This window comes from Pogoniulus pusillus, chromosome 5, assembly GCF_015220805.1.
Source record: "Pogoniulus pusillus isolate bPogPus1 chromosome 5, bPogPus1.pri, whole genome shotgun sequence".
NCBI lineage: Eukaryota > Metazoa > Chordata > Aves > Piciformes > Lybiidae > Pogoniulus > Pogoniulus pusillus.
In genome coordinates this window covers 36,475,159-36,488,039 of record NC_087268.1, presented here as the reverse complement: position 1 = coordinate 36,488,039, position 12,881 = coordinate 36,475,159, and positions in this window count along the sequence as shown.

The following is a 12,881-nucleotide window of genomic DNA, read 5'->3' as shown; positions in this document are numbered from 1 at the left end:
TATATTTTTACATAAAAGTTTACAGTTGTATTAAACTCCAGCAGGGAATGAATTTAGCTACTGTATGTCATAGTAGCAGCATTTATCTGAAAACCAATGAATGTACACTAGAGTAGAAACTTGCTTGGCTGAAGTTTTCCTTTTGTTTTTATTAGTTACATCACAAACTTCCATTTGACTTTAATTTGTATTTACAAGGTTTTCCCATTGTGTCTTTTTAATCTATCAAAATAAAAAATGAGCTGGAAACTACAGAACTGCTCTATTTAATTTGAAGTGGGTTATAGTATATCACAATAGTTACTTCTCTGTTACAGCTATTGTTCAGTTATGTTAAATATCCTCTATTTGTTTAGAACATAATAAAAGTGGCAAAAGGAGAATTTTAGTTCACAGGGCTTTGATGATAAAAATGTTTACACACCATTCCATCAGTAAAAGTTAGACATCTAAATGAATAAACCACCCACAGATCTTCACTGATGAACATTACCAAATCCAGACATCTTTATTTTTTTATGGAAACAGTCTCTTTGTTGCCAGCTGCCCAAACACATTGACCAAAACCACCCCAGTGAAAGTTATTACTCCTCTAGATCACTCACTGGGCTAACTAAAAAGAAATTATCGCAGTGAAAAAATCTTTGTTTCATAATTCTGTCTGGTTTAAATGTGTGGATTTAGTTACAATAGGATCAAAAAGCTGCCAAAAATCCAGCTATGACCCCTATTAAAATACCTACAAAATTAATGATTTTGGCTTATTACTTGAGGTTTTTCCTTTATTAATTTGGAAACTGTCAGAATGTGTACATAATGACAGAATTTCTGATTATAGCCTCCAGTAAGAGACTTTCAAATGATTATGATGGTGGCAGATCTCAGTCACTGTTTCATGTACTATAAAACCACTGTTTAATAAATTATGGAAAGTAAAGACATTAAGAAGAAAAAAGGAGATTAAAAATGCAATTAAATAATTTATTAAATGAATCACTACTGCAATACTATAGTAGCCATTAAACAGTTACAGAAAAATGGAGATAGAGATTAATTTGTTAATTAAATTAAACAATATTAGGAAAGAAGTGAGAATCTTAATACAAAATGGAGACAAATGGACTACACTGTTGCTTAAATATGTTGGGACAAAGCTTCCTATCCTCATATGGTCCTCAGATTACTGTTGATTCTTGATTTTCAAATAGAGATCAATGAAGTTACAAGAAGGCTGAAGGTAATCAAGAGACACTTCAGGGCTTTGGATAATTGGTTAATGGATCAGGAATAATATTCTCCTCTATACTTACAGTTTCAGCAAATGGTAAGGGAAGAAAAAGGAAGATTGAGCAGTTAGGGTCTGGCTTTGAAACTTGCATCACAGAAAGACTTTTTTTTTCATCATTCATTGGTTTATATGACATCAGGCCATTTGGCAACAAACAGGGTACCCCTGTGTCAAAGAGAGACAAGGATCATTGTATGAGAGTTACCAAGGCTCACTGAAAGAGTTCTAAATGAGATTTGAAGGAGAAAGGAGATGAAACCACACTTGCCAGAGGCACAGAACATTAGTGTTTGTAAAAGTACAAGTACAAGTGTACTAACAAGGTCATTCAGTCTTCCATCTCTGGACATAGAAGATGGAGATCCATGAGGCACCAAGGCTGTATGAGTTATTGATATGTTGTAAACCAGAGAAGTTTCTGAGAATGGTCTTGTAGAAATTAGGGGTTCCCCCCCAAAAAAAAAAGTGACAAGATGAACTGTAGTGCATCTGCACCCATCCACTTTGCCTAGCAAACAAATAGGAGAATCTGGAAGCCATTGTACATTGGGAAAACTATGACATTTCCACCACAGAAACATAATGAAATAACTTGTGTAACTGGTGCACTGCAATGGACAGCCATAAACTCTTCCATTTAGGCAAGGAAAGAAAGCTGATGGTGTAGCCTTGTGTGTTGTGGACTGTTTTGATTGTCTAGAACTTGATAGTAACCATAGGGTCAAGTGTTTATGGATAAGAATCAGGTGGAAGGCCAACAAGGCACATATCCTGTTACAGACTGTCAAACAGGATCAAGAGGCAGACAAACTATTCAATTAGCACCCTACTGAAGTTTCACTAGCACTTGTTTTTGTGGGAGACTGTAACTTACCAAATGTCTGCTGGAGATACAACGTAAAGGAGAGGAGACTGTCTAGGAAGTTCCTGGAACATGTGGAAGTGAACCTCCTGACAGCTGTTGATGGAGATTGTTACAGAAAATGTCCTACTGGACCTCTTCTTTATGAATAGAGATGGTCTTGTGGATGATGTGATGGCTGGAGAAGCAATCATGATATTACAGAGTCTCTTGTTTTCCATCTCCACCCCCAGCCCCACATGGCAGACATGGGCCAGGGCAGCACCCACAGTGCTGCAGTGCCATGGGCACACCCACCCTTCAGTAGCACTGTTTGTGACTAACCTCAACATCTGGAGTCTCACATGGGCAAAAGCTAATGATATGAAGTCTAACAAGGCCAAGTGCAAGGTTATGACAACCCCACCCAATGCTACAGGCTTGGAGTGACCAAGAAGGCCAACAGCATCCTGGTCTGTATCAGGAACAGTGTAACCAGCAGAACCAGGGAAGTAGCTGTACCTCTGTACTCAGTACTGATGATGACAAGGGGAAAAAGCCTCAAGCTGTACTATGCCATGTTTAGACTGGAAAAAGAAAAAATAAAATAAAATAAAATAACCCAATTTCTTTGCTGAAGGGGCTATCAAACACTGGTACAGGTTCCTCAGTGAAGTGCTTGAGTCACCATCCCTGCAGGTATTTTAAAAGACATTGAGATGTGGCTTTTAGGCATGTGGTCTAAAGTGGTGGACTTGGCAGTGCTAGGTTAATGGTTGGAGCCAATGATCTTAAAGGTCTTTCTCAGCCTACATAGTTCTGTGAATCCATGAGTTTTTTTTTTAATCTAGGATTCTATGAACTGAAGGACCAACAATATGACACAGTGTTATGGAGAGATACAAGGTCACAATGTCAATCATAGGATGAATTTTTTTTCTGGAATACCATCCATTGATTTGAATGAATATAATTGAGGGCTGATAAATGTCGTTTTGAAGCTAAAATGTGTATTTCACAACGAGGTGATTGACAGTCAACAGTGATTTCAGATGCCAGTTTAAGGGTTACAGTGAGAATTAGAATAAATATTCAGATCAATTCTACTGACAGAGCTAAAATTCTTTTTTTTTTTTTTGTTGGGTCAAGGTCACAGACCTTGATACACTTAATACCTGCTAACACTAAACCAGAAGTATCTAATATTATATCACACAAATGTAAATCTGTCTCATGTCCAGCTAACTTAGCTTAGCTGCCTTTGCAAGACTTTACTCTGACTCCTTAAAAGTGAATTAAATGTGTACATGCTTATAAGGCTACAAGTGAATTGCAAACAATCTTTGTAAAAATTGTCTCAAATTTGGTAGTCTTTACTTATTTTTAATTACTACACTGCTTTTTCAAGGCTTTGTTTTGTTTGCTTGTTTTGTTTTCTTTTCTTCTGTGTGGTTGTTTTCTTTCTTCTGTGTGGTCCCTGCCAAACTCCATAGTGGAGTTTTCAATATGCAGGGAGATAGGGAGGTACTACAGCAAAACCCACACCTTGGACTTTCGGAAGGCAAACTTTAATTTGCTTAAGAAATTTATTTCCAAAGTCCCCTGGGCAGAAGTCCTTAAGAACAAGGGGGTCCAGGATGGTTGGACCTACTTTAAACAGGAGCTCTTGAAGGCACAGGAGCTGGCAGTTCCCATGTGCAGAAAGATGAACCGGCGGGGAAGGCGACCAGCCTGGATGAACAAACAGCTCCTGAAGGAATTGGGGGAAAAAAAGAGGGTGTATCACCTTTGGAAGGATTGGAAGGCTTCTCCTGACGTGTTTAAGGAGATAGCCAGATTATGCAGGAGAAAAATTAGAGAGGCTAAGGTCCAGCTAGAACTTAGGCTGCCACTTCTGTGAAAGAAAACAAAAAGCACTTTTATAAATTCATCAATGCTAAAAAGAAGGGCAAGAAGAGCCTCCACTCCTTACTGGACCAGGAGGGGAACACTATAACTGATGACAAAGAAAAGACTGATGTCCTGAATGCCTTCTTTGCCTCAGTTTTCAACAGTAAGGAGGGAGGAGTTCAGGGCAAGTGGCCTCTTGAACTGGGGGATGGGGTCAGGGAGTGGTGTGTTCCCCTGGAAATTCATGAAGAACTAGTCCAGGACCTGCTGAGCCATCTGGACACCCACAAGTCCATGGAAGCAGATGGGATCCATCCCAGGGTGCTGAGAGAGCTGGCAGCTGAGCTGGCGAAGCTGCTCTCCATCATTTTCCAGCAGTCCTGGCTCACCGGAGAGGTCCCAGGAGACTGGAAAATGGCCAACGTGGTCCTCATCCACAAGAAGGGTCGGATGGAGGAACCTGGGAACTACAGACCCGTCAGCCTGACCTCAGTGCCAGGGAAACTGATGGAGCAGGTTATCTTGGGGGCAATAACTGCACACCTGAGGGATGGCAAAGGGCTCAGGTCCAGCCAGCATGGGTTTAGGAAGGGCAGATCCTGCCTTTCTAACCTGATCTCCTTCTATGATCAGGTGACCCGCTTGGTGGATGTGGGGAGGCCTGTGGATGTGGTCTATCTGGACTTCAGCAAGGCCTTTGACATTGTCCCCCACAGCAAACTGCTGGCTAAGCTGTCAGCCCACGGCTTGGATGGCAAGACTCTGTGCTGGGTTAGAAACTGGCTGGAGGGCCAGACCCAGAGAGCGGTGGTGAATGGTGCCACATCCAGCTGGCGGCTGTCACTAGTGGTGTCCCTCAGGGATCAGTGCTGGGCCCCATCCTCTTTAACATCTTCATAGAAGACCTGGATGAGGGCATGGAGTCAGTCATCAGCAAGTTTGCAGATGACACTAACCTGGGGGCAGATGTGGCTGGGTTGGTGGGCAGAAGGGCTCTGCAGCGGGACCTTGACCACCTGGACAGATGGGCAGAGGCCAATGGGATGGGGTTCAGTAGCTCCAAGTGCAGGGTGCTGCACTTTGGCCACAACAACCCCATGCAGAGATACAGGCTGGGGTCGGAGTGGCTGGAGAGCAGCCAAACAGAGAGGGATCTGGGGGTAGTGATTGATACCCACCTGAACATGAGCCAGCAGTGTGCCCAGGTGGCCAAGAGAGCCAGTGGCATCCTGGCCTGCATCAGGAATGGTGTGGTCAGCAGGAGCAGGGAGGTCATTCTGCCCCTGTACTCTGCACTGGTTAGACCACACCTTGAGTACTATGTTCAGTTCTGGGCCCCCCAGTTTAGGAGGGACATTGAGATGCTTGAGCATGTCCAGAGAAGGGCAACGAGGCTGGTGAGAGGCCTTGAGCACAGCCCTACGAGGAGAGGCTGAGGGAGCTGGGATTGGTTAGCCTGGAGAAGAGGAGGCTCAGGGGTGACCTTATTGCTGTCTACAACTACCTGAGGGGTGGTTGTGGCCAGGAGGAGGTTGCTCTCTTCTCTCAGGTGGCCAGCACCAGAACGAGAGGACACAGCCTCAGGCTGCGCCAGGGGAGATTTAGGCTCGAGGTGAGGAGAAAGTTCTTCACTGAGAGAGTCATTGGACACTGGAATGGGCTGCCTGGGGAGGTGGTGGAGTCGCCGTCCCTGGAGCTGTTCAAGGCAAGGTTGGATGTGGCACTTGGTGCCATGGTCTAGCCTTGAGCTCTGTGGTTAAGGGTTGGACTTGATGATCTGTGAGGTCTCTTCCAACCTTGATGATACTGTGATACTGTGATACTGTGATCACTGAGATGAACCTCAGTCCCTCCTTCTGATACTCCCTCTTCAAATATTTATATACATTTTTGAGGTCACCTCTCAGTCTCCTCCAAGCTAAAGAGACCCAGCTCCCTCAGTCTTTTCTCATAAGTTGTGGCTCTGAGCTGTACTCTTTCAAGCATTTCCCCATCCTTCCAGAACTAGCAGGGCCCAGAGCTGAACCCAATATTCCAAATGTGACCTCACCACGGCAGAATAGAGGAAGAGTAGAACCTCTCTCAACCTACTAGCCACATCCTTTCTAATACACCCCAGGATGCGATAAAGTCTCAAATGATATGTGACATACCTGATCTGACAGGTTTTGATGGGCTTTAATCCCTTACATAGAGCTGCTGGTTTGACAGATATTTCCAACAATGAGAAGAGATAATTTCTGTGGAGGTGGGAATTTCCTCTTTCCTTATTTTAAAATCACTGCAGTAGCAGCACAGAAAGGCAACATTCAACACTACCATCTGACAGACAGCACACTGCAGGGCCCTGGAGCATATCTTTCTGTGGATTGGAGAGATTTTGCTTCCTGTCACGGTCTTACAAAAAAAAAAAAAAAAAAAAAAAAGTTTTAAAAGGGCCTTTACTTCCACAGTCTGCATTGTTGCACCTACCACAGAAACCCCACTGGGATGTACATCCATCGCTGAATAACTTGGACTCTGCATCCAAGGAGTGTAGGTATCTTTCTTTTTCTCTGACTTCTCATCTCTCTTCTCCTTTCTCTCTCTCTCTTTTTCTCTCTCATTTTTCTTCCCACTTTCCCTCTGCTCCGGTCCATTACTGAAAGTTTTAATTTCCTCTAATAAACTCAACTTACCAGCCTTTTGGCATCAGTTCACTTTAATTTACTCCAAGAGAATCTTTGGACCTTATCATGACCTTCCCCATTGCACAGGCTGGCTCAGGATATTGGGTCCTGACATACTCCAATTTAGAGATAAACCAATCTGAATTATTTGTTATTTTAGCATTCTCTTAAACTTTCTATTTTTATCTTGAAGAAAGAAACCAAGGAAAGAAATTGTATGAAGAAATTATATAACGACCGCTGTGACTACTTCCTTCACTGTATTCATCATGAACTTCAGACTACAAACAAATAAATTATTATCACAGTATCACAGTATCATCAGGGTTGGAAGAGACCTCACAGATCATCAAGTCCAACCCTTTACCACAGAGCTCGAGGCTAGACCATGGCACCAAATGCCACGTCCAACCTTGGCCTTGAACTGCCCCAGGGACGGCGACTCCACGAACTCCCCGGGCAGCCCATTCCAGTAGCCAATGACTCTCTCAGTGAAGAACTTTCTCCTCACCTCAAGCCTAAATCTCCCCTGACACAGCCTGAGACTGTGTCCTCTCGTTCTGGAGCTGGCCACCTGAGAGAAGAGAGCAAGCTCCCCCTGGCCACAGCCACCCCTCAGGTAGTTGTAGACAGCAATAAGGTCACCCCTGAGCCTCCTCTTCTCCAGGCTAACCAATCCCAGCTCCCTCAGCCTCTCCTCGTAGGGCTGTGCTCAAGGCCTCTCACCAGCCTCGTTGCCCTTCTCTGGACACGCTCAAGCATCTCAGTGTCCTTCCTAAACTGGGGGACCCAGAACTGAACACAGTACTCAAGGTGTGGTCTAACCAGTGCAGAGTACAGGGGCAGAATAACCTTTAATTTATAGGTAAACTGTCAGTGCTGCATCAGTAACCTGCAACATTTCTTTAAAGCACCAACATTTGTGTTTAAGAGGAACATATCATCAGGGTGAGCACAGAACATTTTCCCTGTAGCGAATACATGTGGTAGCACTTGGATTGAAAGATATTTTTCGAACTATGCTTTTTTTAATCTGATTTTTAATCAGAATTAGCTAGACTGTGGAGATGGTTGCTGTGCAGCAGAGTAAATTGATTTGCTAGTGAGTGTACATTGTGTGGCAGCACTCTTTTCCAAAGTTTTGTATGTGTTCACTCAGAGAAGAAATTTGCATGTAGAAACAAGTCTTACATTTCCATTAGCACAATTTGTCTCCCACACTTCTCCTGGAGAAGTACATAAACCATCTAAATGTGTCAGTTTAAATACTTTCAGAGCTTTCACTGAATTGTCCTGACCTGCTGTTTTCATTATATTTGCCCGTGGCTTAGTACGTGGTAGTATATAGCAGATTGCTGAATTCAGATGGTCTCCCTTATTGAAATGTTTACACCATTTTCCTTATAAAGAGACACATTACTCTAAATCATTAAAATTCCACATTTTTACTGTATTCTAACCACAAATCTAAGAGGTATTACTCAGCTTTTACTTTCATTGTTGCAGAAATAAGATGTACAGCACTTTTTATTTTAAATTTGGCATCTGTTGTAATACACAAATTGCAAATGGAGAGACACTGAGCATTAAAATATTCACTGTAACCATTGATTTTAAATTCTACCTCTTTTCTAGAATTTTAGGGTTTTCACATCAGTATCAGTATCTAGCTTTAAATGGGGACCGAGAGGACTAATTGGGCAAACAGGAAAACTCATTAAGAATTTGCCAGATACACTACATTCAAAATAGAATTTCTATGCATATTACAGGTAAATTTTTTCTCATGAAAGAAAACAACGGACAAGAGGAGGGAAGAATTAAGGGTAATTTTGATTTACTGGCATTTGTTCAACCACTGGAAATTAACACGAGCACAGTGAATTTTCAGCTTCTAATAATGTGTTATGTTGCTTCTTGGCTAGATGTTTGTTGCATGAATACATTTAATTAAGGTAGCAGAACTGTCAAGAAATAAAGCCACAGAGGAAAGTATGGATGCTGACTTGCTCTTGTCAAATACTTGGTTGACTTCAATCCAAACCAGCAATAGAACAAGGAGACACAGTCTCAAGTTGTGCAGGGGGAAGTATAGGCTGGATGTTAGGAGGAAGTTCTTGCCAGAGAGTGATTGGCATTGGAATGGGCTGCCCAGGGAGGTGATGGAGGCACTGTCCCTGGAGGTGTTCAAGAAAAGCCTGGATGAGGCACTTAGTGCCATGGTCTGGTTGACTGGCTAGGGCGGGGGGCTAGGCTGGCCTGGATGATCTCGGAGGTCTCTTCCAACCTGGTTGATTCTATGATTCTATGACTTAGCCCTCTAAGTTGCTCTTTCTAGAAAAAAACCTTTAGCTGTCTGTCGTGTGAAATAGGAATGTTTAAAGACCAAGATTTAGAGGCATAAATCCTGAAGGAAGAGGTTTTTGATTTTTTTTTTTTTAGTATAAGAAGACAATTGTGGTGGTTTGGCTGTTACCTGCCCCTCCCCCACAACTTTTAGAAATGCCCCAGCTAACTCAGATGGGCTCTGGGAATATAAATGAAGCTATTTATTTACAGCAGCACAATATACAAGCAGATATGTAAAATATATACAGTTATATACAGAAATATACAAGTTAAAAATAATAGAAAAACACAACTCCTCTCCCAGAAACCTGAGTCCCCAGGAGGGGCTCTCAACCACCCTTGCACCTCCCCCTACCCCTCTCAACCTTAGCCCAGTTCTCAGGAAGAAAAGAGGTGCAGCCAAGAGGTTAAGGAGAAAGGTTAGTGGCAGCGAGGTTAAGGAGATGTGGCTCGGTCTGAAGCCAAAAGCAGAGTGAGAAAATGGCAAAAGTTATCTAATGTTTACTTTCTTGTTCCCATAGCTCTCAGCGAGACTGTGAGGGGAGTAGACATAACCATTGTTTTCCTTTCACAGCCAATTATCTACTTTCTCTCACCAAAACATTTTAGCCTGCTTCAAACTAGCAGAACAATGTAAGTTCGTGTGAAGGGCTGCAGAAAGGTGCCTTTTCCCCCATCCATTTCCTAAGTTTATTATCTGAGTTTATTGTTCTTTAAAACATGGTGGAGAAGATGATGTGGAGAGTCAAACTCTAGGAGTCTTCCTCTGGCTAACGACTACCTTCTATGTAACAATTTCTTGTAAGTTTGTTTGTTTGGTTGTTGTTGTTGTTTAATTAAGCATATAAATGTTAATTGTAGCCTATATGAGAGCTTACTATGCAAAATAGTGTCATGGGTGCAATGCTTTTCCTTCTCTGTAAAACATTTTGCAAGTACCATGACAACCCTCTGCCATGGGTTTATTAGATAGAAGTGCAGCAGAGGGAAAACGATAGGGAAAAGCAGAGGGAAAAATACAGATCAATGAGGAGGGCTAACACAGTTTCCCTGGTTTGAAAATGGTGGCACTGTCTCAGGAGCAGTGTCAAGTTACTTTGTGGCAGTGGGGCTGCTCCACGCAGTCTCTAGGCCACAGGCAGAGTGAAGCAGGGCTGTGCCATGTAGCTTTCTTCTGGGTGTAGGCAGTGAGAGGGAGAACCAAATGGTGTGGAGCTGAGCAGAGCGGGCGGGATGCAGGGCCATGTCATGTGGCCGCTGCCACCTGCTGCTGCCACCTGCTGAGGCATGGGGCCCAGCGGAGCAGTGAGGACAGAGAGGCTTCCTCTGAGCTCCGACCTATCCTGCTACCCTGGAAGTCCCCTGGTTCTAACCCCTTCCTGGCTCCATGAAGCAGGTGCAGGCCAGGGCAGCATCCCCAGTGCTGTGCAGGGTGCCATGTGCACACTCTCCCTTTAGTAGCACAGTTTGAGACTACCTCAGTATCAGAGACTCATCTTCTTTGTGAGGTATGCTTATAATAAATTGAGGCATAGATCAAATCCATTAGAGATAGTTAATAAGAAAATGCTTAGGATATGATGAAGTTTAATGAGGTTTTTTTAAGATCAGAGTTTGGTATATTTAGGGAGATTTTATCTGAAATGAGATTTGAGTATCTCCATTTAGCAACTGAATCGACACACTCATGGAGTGCCATCATGTAGTTCAACTCCTCTTATACATTTATATGTGCACAAAAGGAGGAAAGAGATTCATGTCATTATATTCTTCCCTGGTATACACTATATAGTTCTGACTGCTCATACTGTTGGAGAGAAATTGTATTGACTATAAGCAGATAAAGTCATTTAAAATTCCTCTCCTCTATTTGAGTGCAGACTCAAGGCAGCTGCTTATTCAGAAAACCAAAAACCAAAAAAAGAAACCACCAAACAACCAAAAATGGTTTTAATTTGAAACAGATAAGATTTATACAACTTAAAAACAATTCAAAAAGACTCCAGGTCATAGTTCTGGACCATCCTTAAACAGGATTTGTAAGCAAATCTTATGAGCAGGAGCAAACTAGCAAACTGCTTTTCAAGAGCTGTAGCTTTATAGTACCATGGGAAGTATATTTGCATAACATTTAATCTTTTCCTACAGAACATGAAGGCACTGGGACAAAAATGTATCTGAGCACATAGGAGTCCTTCTTCAGTACTATGAGACTATGAATTGTCTATAAAGCACTTAACGTAATGAGTACAAGATAAAGAGTAGTGTAAAATATGAATGTTAGTATTAGTGCCTGATTCATAAGTTTCCAAAGCTTTGTTTATATCCCCAAAGAGTTTATCTATTCTTGCATTCAAATGTAATCGTCCTTAATTCCTTTAATTCCTTTAATACTGTTTTTATTTTAACTTACTTGCAGTGAAATTGTAGCTAATTATACAGCTATGCACCTGGAATTCAAAAAGAATATCTTATGTAACAGTGGCTATATTTTATTTAATATGATTAGACACTTAGTCTGATAGGTATTTTGAGCTTCTTTCTCAAGAGTAGAAAATTACTTTTTATTTACCTTCTCAAGAATTTATCCAAAAGAGCTGCAGTGAAATTCAAGTGCATGTGAATCCCTGACAGATACAACAAGGACTGATCCATTAAATTATATTTAATTATTTTGGAACAATGTTGTTTCTCTCTCTGTTGTGAATATGACACTAAGAGACAGGAGTTTGTAGAGTTTTGAAATATTTGGGGTTTGCAATACCCTGCAGTCCATGCTAAACTTGCACAATGTTGTGTGCTCTTTCTCTAATTCCATCTGACTACTGGGCAGTGTATTGATAATTTTCACAGTATTAGTTACAATTTCATATTGACTATACAGAAGACCAGTGGCATCTAAGGTGCTGCTTTTTTGTTGGTTTTTTTTTTTTGCATCACAGTCCAATGTAGTTTATAATTAGAATCATAGAATCATAGGATCAACCAGGTTGGAAGAGACCTCCAAGATCATCCAGTCTAACCTATCACCCAGCCCTATCCAATCAACTAGACCATGGCACTAAGTGCTTCATCCAGTCTTTTTTTGAGCACCTCCAGGGATGGCAACTCCACCACCTCCCTGGGCAGCCCATTCCTAGAGAGGAATCTATATAGTCCTCAAGATTTCTGTGCTGCCTTTTGCAATTCCCTGTGAACATAGTATTTCATTCGATATAATGCATATTATGGACAGTTCTTTTAAAGTGAAGATTATTTTACCCAATCATACCAGGAGTGTTGCTCACATTTAAGGAACAAAACTAAAGACTTGAATGGAAAAACTGGGCTTAACTAAGTAAACATAGAAGTTACAGTTTCCTGACTCTGATAAAGAGTGCTCAAGTTAAAGATGATGCTTCACTTTTTTCTTAACTGACGCAATCAATGGTGAATAAAAGTCATATTCCTTTTTGCAATAATATTAATATGATCTTTCAGAGACTAAAACTGGCAGTTATGGTAGTTCTGCTGCATTATTTCTACATATCTGTAATTACTATGAGTTCTGTCATTCATACCAGAGAATTAGTGACAGGCTTTTCAATGAACATGTAAATTCTAAAGAATTTATTTAGTATTGTTACCCATGGATTAGTTGTTTATTGCAGAATATATCCAGGAAGACTTACTAAAATTCACAGGACGTTAATTAATTATCTTCTTCCAAGTAAGCTCTTTTTTGTCCACATACTGCATTTACTGTGTAGCCTATTTCCCATTTTGGGGGGACAAGAAGGGGCATGAATCTCTTAATCCTCTTTGGTAAGAATAGTCGCAGCAACAGAGATCACATTTCCCAATG